This window comes from Dermacentor albipictus, chromosome 10 (genome assembly GCF_038994185.2).
Source record: "Dermacentor albipictus isolate Rhodes 1998 colony chromosome 10, USDA_Dalb.pri_finalv2, whole genome shotgun sequence".
Classification (NCBI taxonomy): Eukaryota; Metazoa; Arthropoda; class Arachnida; order Ixodida; family Ixodidae; genus Dermacentor; species Dermacentor albipictus.
This window is the reverse complement of record NC_091830.1, coordinates 63969214-63976776: the sequence shown is the minus strand read 5'-3', so window position 1 is coordinate 63976776 and position 7563 is coordinate 63969214.

Genomic DNA, 7563 nt, shown 5'->3' with positions numbered 1-7563 from the left:
AGCTCAAGTGTTTTTCGAACAGGACACCTAAAAATTTGTAGTAAGAAACACGTTCAATTGCATTTTTTTCGAATGTAAGTTGAAGTTCAGAATCTTCAGGTTTGTTGCGTGCTTTAAATAGAAAACAATAAAACAGCAAAAGCGATATAAAAATTTCCAGACAACGGCTGCCGATGTCTGCAAATGTTCATATTGCTTTTGCTGTTTGACAAAGAGCTGAGGATGGTCGCTTTCAAATGTCCATATAAATCCTACGTTATTTACATTTTTCTTGTGCATACTGCTAGCCTTAACGAAGGCTTTGGTAGGAAAGGGTACATTCGTAAAATGGAAAGATACATAATTCACACATGGTCAATCGATAGTCGTTTACAAGAGGCCTTGCCTTTGGTTTAAAAACAATATTATTCACAAACGTACAGCGATATAGACAATGCACATTCTCGGTGACACTAGAGCACAATGTAAAAACCACAGTTCATCACGTAGCAATAAAGATATCATCAGACCGTTTAGGAAAAAAAGAATCGAGGGTCGTACAATCCACAAACTCTTCTGGTAACAGATTGCATTCTGTGATAGCTTGTGGGAAGTATGAATACCAGAAGGTGTAATTGTGAAATCTATACTTCGATAATTGTTCATTGTGCTTCGTTTTTGAAATTCTAGTTATAGTGCAATAAAAACCTGCTTTTGTCTATTTTTAGAGCATTTCTCTGGAAAATGAACAGGAGTTTTAGCCTAAGATATACAGCACGACCGCTAATTGTTGGGAGTCCGGCGGAGCATAGAAGTTCACTTGGGGAATTATGACGACGCTATTTATTATAAATGAATCTGGCTGCTTTTCTTTGTACGCTCTCTAACTTCCGTATGGCACATTTAGTGTATGGGAACCAGCATATGGCGCCGTATTCTATAACGGAGAGAATGAGTGAGGTGTACGCGAGTAGTTTGGTAGAGGATGAAACGTATCAATTCTTTTAGGGAGAAAAGCGCTGAGAGTAATTTTGTTGCTACGTATGACACGTGTTTGTTCCATTTTTGATCGGAAGAAATAATGATCCCCAAATGCTTGTATTCTTGAACACTTTGTAGTTCTCTTTGCTGAATTTGGTATGGAAACGTTAGTGGTGCATTCTTTCGCATGACTGTCATGCAGACCATTTTTCATGCAATTAGCGTCTTCTGCGAGTCCTGACACAATTTCGCTATTTCTTTTAAGTTTGTCATTCAAAACTACCCGATCGTCCTTGGTCTGTATTGCTTTATAAACAATGCAGTCTTCTGCGAACATGCTTACCGTTGCATCAATGCCATTTGCTCTGTCGTTGATATAAAGGAGGAAGAGAATGGGAGCTAAAAATGTGCCCCGAGGCACACAGGATAAAAGTTCAACGCAGTTTGAGTATTGCCCTTGGAAATAAACGAAATGTTGACGTCGTGACAAATATGCTATAACCATTTTGTAAGAATCCCGTATCCCAAAAACCCTTGCAGTTTATGGATTAGTTTTGGATGCGATACGGGATCAAATGATTTTCATAGGTCAAGAAAGATTATGTCTACCTGTCCGCGCTTATCGATTTTTAATGCTAGGTCATGAGTAGTCTCTATTATTAGAGGTGTTGTAAACAAACCACTCCTAAATCCATGTTCGTTAGGGTTAAAAAAAGAATGACTCTCAACAAAAGTTACTATGTGTTTTAGTATTAAATCATCAAAAATTTTCCCCGCTGTGCAAGTGAGTGAAATAGCACGGAAATTTGAAGGATTTGTTGCATCCCCTGATTTATGAATAGGAATAATTTTAGCAATCTTCTATTCTTGAGGAACTTCAGATGTTTGCAACAATATTGTAAAAATTAGCAATTAGTATTTAGAAACCCATTCAGCATGCCTTCCGAGAAAAGCATTTGGAATCTTATCAGGGCCGCTTGACGTTAATTTATCGAGATTAGGTAATAAAGAAACAATTCCCACTTGTTATAGTTAGCTCATCCGATACGTCACTTATGTCACTTGTCTTTGTCACCTTCTCGGCCATGATGTTATTGTCAACTGCGAAAACTGATTGGCAAAATTGAATAAATTGTGTAGCCTTGGTTAAGGCTTCTGCTGACAATAAGTTGCTCTTCTTCGGAGCCCTAGATATGAGTTAGTGCCAAAATATATGAGCGTTTTTTGTACATTGAACGGCTAAGTACATTGTTTAGCCGTTCTCGCTGCTATATTAAATGGGTGAGAAAGTTGGCTACTTTTTCTTGTGTACTTGAAGAAAGAAGTTGTTTTGTTTCTGAGTGTTCTGAGCAATGCAATTCTGCGTTTGAAAGCTATAATCTGTCTTGATATCCATGGGATCGTTTTGCGTCCGGCCTTTATTTTCTTACAAATTAATTTTACACAACAGTGCTGAGCATTGGCCCTGAAAAGCACTCGTAGGTTTTTAATCGGCATGCTTCCATCCTGGAAACACCGAAGGAATTCGGGGTAAGATCCTTCGAAGAAGTCTAGAACACTAACGTCATCGCCATTTGTCCCGTCATATATTTGAGTCTTTTTCTTCGGGCTCACGGCCGGTTGTATAATGGTAATGAACACATTAAAGGAGAGCGATTGAGCCGAGCCATTATGACTGACTTCCCCTTATTAGAGCGTGTGCTTGCTGTGTGCTCTAAGCATAAATATCAGCAGAGATGTGGTAGTGAAAACTATATCTGGCGATTCTTGCGCATTGAAAAATCTCCATACTTCGAGAATGAAACTCTGAGCCGAGAGTGTGATGGTCCGAATGAATAAATATTGCTGAAAGATGATTGCAATGCAATGCTTTTATTTGTGAAAACAAAGTGCACATTTCTGCAAGGTTTTGCATAACATACTTAGAACACCATCACAAAATGCAGAGGATACTTCCGTCTTGTTCACATCACAATTTCACACCTCACACATAGCCACCATAAGCACTTCAGATTTAAAGGCCATCTGGAACAAAATGTTTAGACAGCACTAAAATTCTTGTTTCAAAGGTTCATGAGGATAACGAGAAGGCAAAAGCAGGAGCCAACGTTTACACAAGTGGACTTGTGATTTTCAAGACCCTTGGGATTTTACGGGTCAAAACTTCGATGTGATTATGGGGCACGCCGTAGCGGGGGGCTGTGGAAAGTTTGACCACCTGGGGTTCTCTAACGTACACTTGAATCTAAGTACACGAGTGTTTTCGCACTTTGCCCCCATCGAATTGCGGCTACCGCGGCCGGCATTTCATTCCGCGGTGTGGTACTTGGCCCGCAACACCACAGCCACTAAGCAACCACGGTGGGTAGACCTACGCTAACCTTATCAGTGTTGCGTGCACAAACGAAAGCGCAGCAAACGAACCAATTGCTGGGAACATCTTGATTTCTACTTGTAAAACGCCGTCCGCCGTAAAAAAAAAAGTTTTGTTCAATTCAGTGTACACTAGAAATGATAACTTGACGCAACCTTCCATTTGAAGCCGCATCTTTACGTGTTCCTCCAGCAATGACACCCTCGTGCGATGTCTCGACTTTGGGTAGTTTTCAACATCATTTTCAGCAGTCTGTTTTATGTCCGCTGCAGGACAAATGCCTCTCCCTGCGATCTCCAATTACCCTGTCCTGCTCAACAGATTCCAACTAGCACTCGCGAATACTAATTTAGTCGCTCCACGTAGTCTTCTGCCGTCCTCGACTGCGTTTCCCTTCTGGTGGTATCCATTCTGTAACCGTAATGACTCAATAGTTATCTAACCGGCGCATTCCATGACCGGTCCAACTTCATTTCTTGCTCTTGATGTCAATTAGAATATCGTCTATACCCGTTTTCTCTCTGATCCAAACCGCTCTTTTTCTGTCACTTAACGTTATGCTTAGCCATCTTCGTTCCATTGCTCCTTGAGCGATCCTTAACTAGTTCTCAAGCTTTTTTGTCAGTCTCCAAGTTCCTGCGCCCTATGTTAGCACTGGTGAATTGCACTGATTGTACACCTTCCTTTTCAATGGTATTGGTAAGCATCCACTCAGGAGCTGACAATGTCTGTCGTGTGCAATCCAACCCCTTTTTATTCTTCTGTGAATTTTCTTCTAATGATCAGATTTCCCTGTGAATAATTGGCCCAGGTAAACGTACTCCTTCACCGAATCTAGAGGCTGACTGGCTATCCTGAACTCTCGTTCCTCTGCCCGGAAATCCATCAGTATGTTTTTTCTTCTGCACATTAATATTCAACCCCACTCTTACACACTCTCTATTATAGCCCTCAGTCATTTGTTGTAACTCGTCTGTGTTGTTGCTGAATAGAACAATATCATCGGCAAACCGAAGGTTGCTGAGATATTCGCCATCGATCCTTACTCCTAAGCCATTTCAGTTTAACAGCTTGAATACTTCTTCCAAGTATTGCAGTGAATATCACTGGAGAGATTGTGCCTCCCTGTTTAACCCCTCTCTTGGTAGGTATCTTGCTACTCTTCTTGCGCAGAATTAAGGCAGCTGTAAAATCTCTGTAGATATTTTCCAAGGCATTTACGTAAGCGTTCTGTACTCCTTGATAACGTCATGTCTCTATGACTGGTGGTATCTCTACTAAATGAAATGCCTTTTCGTAATCTATCAAAGCCATATAGAGAGGCTTATTGTACTGTGTAGATTTTTCGATAACCTGATTAATGACATGGATGTGATCCAGTGTAGAGTACTCCTTCCTGAAGCTAGCCTGTTCGCTTGGTATACTAAGGTCCATGGTTGCCCTTACACTATCGGAGATTATTCTGCAAAATATCTTATATAACACTGGGAGTAAGCTAATGGGCCTATAATTTTTCAATTCTTTAACGTCTTCCTTTTTGTGGATTAGTATAATGTTTGCATTCTTCCAATTTTTCGGGGATTCTTGCAGTCGATAGGCACTTTGTATAAAGAGTCGCCAGTTTTCCAAGAAATATGTCGCGTCCTTCCTTGATTAACTCGACTGTTATTTCATCTTCTCCTGCCGCTCTTCCTCGTTTCGCGTCTCGTGAGGCCCTCCTGACCTCCATGATAGTTGTAAGAGGAGTTTCTATGTCCTGTTCATTACTATTTCTAGTGGAGATATCCCGACTCCACTGGATATGATACAGGTCAGTGTACAATTTTTCCGCTTCTCATACTATATCATCGAGATTGCTGATGATATTATCCCGCTTATCTTTCAGCGCATATAACTCGGGTTTTCGTATCCCACGTTTCTTGCTCACTGATTTCAGGCTGTGTTCATTTTTTACGGCTTCCTCAGTCCTTCTCACGTTAGAGTTTCGAATATCACTTATTTCCCCCTTGGTGGTCAGTTTTGACAGACACTTGGACATCTTTTCTGTTGCACACTTTCTGTGCTTGTCATTTCTTTATTAGGTTGTGTCTTACTTTGGAGAGATTGCCTACTGGTTGGCTTTATGCCTTTCCTCCTACTTCAATTCCTGCCTCTTAAGCCAGCCTAGTTATGGTTTTATTCATTAGCTTTACGTCATCATCTCTCTGTTCTAGGCTGCCTATTTGTTTGCAAGTACCATCCTGAATTTGTCTGCTTCTACCCTTCTGTCTCTAGGTTGATCTGTTTCTTCTTGACCAATTCTGCTCTTTCTTCAAATTGAGGTGAATCCTAGCCCTCACTGTGCTATGATCACTGCACTTTACCCAAACCGTCACTTCCATATCCTGCACAATGCTGCGATCAGCAGAAAGTATACAGTCAACTTCATTTCTTGTTTCACAATTGGGGCTTTCTAGGTCCACATTCTGTAGCTGCGCTTCCCGAAAAAGGTGTTCATTATTCGCAGCTTATTCCTTTCTGCGAAGTCTGCCAGCATCTCTCCTCCAGCGTTACTAGAATCGACGCCGTATTTGCCAATCGCTTCTTCTCCAGTCTGCATCTTCAATACAATAAAATTATAATCCTCAGCTTCATTCTTCACAGAGACATTTTTCATGCACACGACAAGATATAACACCCGAATAACTTGTTTTTCATACAATCGCCTAATATGAGCAATTTATTTCGCTGCTTCATTGATATGGTTTGGTTGAGAAGTGGCGGGAAAAGCTTTGACCAGCAAACTTCTGTAATACATCCCACGTCCTTGTTCAAACACAGAAACCTCATATTCCACACAGTATGGCTATATTTTAAGTGAAATACATTGAAATGGATTACCCATATACCAGAAGCACTTTTTTCTGCGCTTAACCCAAATTTTACGAGCAGTTCGCTTTTGACCTGCATGTACTGGCGTTCACTACTATGGCTTCTCAAGCAGTTTCACTTGTCAGAGAATTAGTATTTCAATCTTCTGATAGAATTCCGAACAAAAGCGGTAATACAGTGGTGTTTCTACAGCCCACAGTCACTTTCTATGAAGCATGACGGACTTCAGAAAAGAAAACATCCCATCAGCCTTTAAAACCTGCAGGATACGTACAGTTTATTCTTTTACGAGATGAAAAAAAATCAAGGAGAAATCAAGCGCATCGTCATAAATAAGGTAAATGAAATGGGACAAAATGTATTTTCAACCATCGTCAATGTAATAAAAGCACATAGACATTGTAAAGAATTACAAAATGAGGACTATACAAAAAGTAATGACATGGAATGCGACTGGAGGTATCCGTGCAATGACAAGCAGTACCTGGAGTAAATGAAACCATTCGAACAAATCCAATGCGGTTAATGTGTTTGAGCTCTATGTAGCGCAATTGTGAGATTGGGGCTGTTAAAAAGTAAGATATATATATATATATATATATATATATATATATATATATATATATATATATATATATATATGCGAACTCGCTGGCGCGCTCAATGACTTCCTTCGAATGTCCGTGTAGCTGCTTTGGTTAAGCACCAGTCACAGGGACCATCATTGCAACGTCAATTTAGCATAGTGGTGTGATTTGGGCATAGTATCATCACGAGGAAGGCTTTTCATAGCTTCCATTTTCCGGCGTCTGCGTGTAAGTGGCCCATTTTATCGGCCATACGGCAACACCAGCGAGCCTTCGCTACAGCGTAGCCTCTTTACTATACGATCTAACTGCTGCGTCAATGAGGTGGAAACCGCAGCCATAGGAATATGAAAATACGCGCACGGTTTCATTGTCTAAAATGAAGCGTTCAGTACTCTTCTCATGAATGGACCTGAACAACTACTCCAAAGACGCTTCTGTGTTCAGATTTGATATTTTACAGATGAGCTCTTAAAGCATTTCAAAAAATTCTGACATCCATCAGACAGTTTCGCTTTAAACAAGCCGTCACTGCATCGACGGACCTGGCAAACATTTACACATACCAGGACGGCATACATTTACAAGTGGTTTCATCTAGCATCCAATTGTTCTCTGTTGTGTTAGGCTCACTTTTGCTTGACGTAAGTGGCGTGCCTTATCTCGATCTCACTGTTAGCAGTGTCGCAAACAAAAATTATTTATCAAAATCTGGATAGGATGTCTACATTTTCGCATGCCTCTAACGCAAAAGAAACGGAAGTTTGTCAA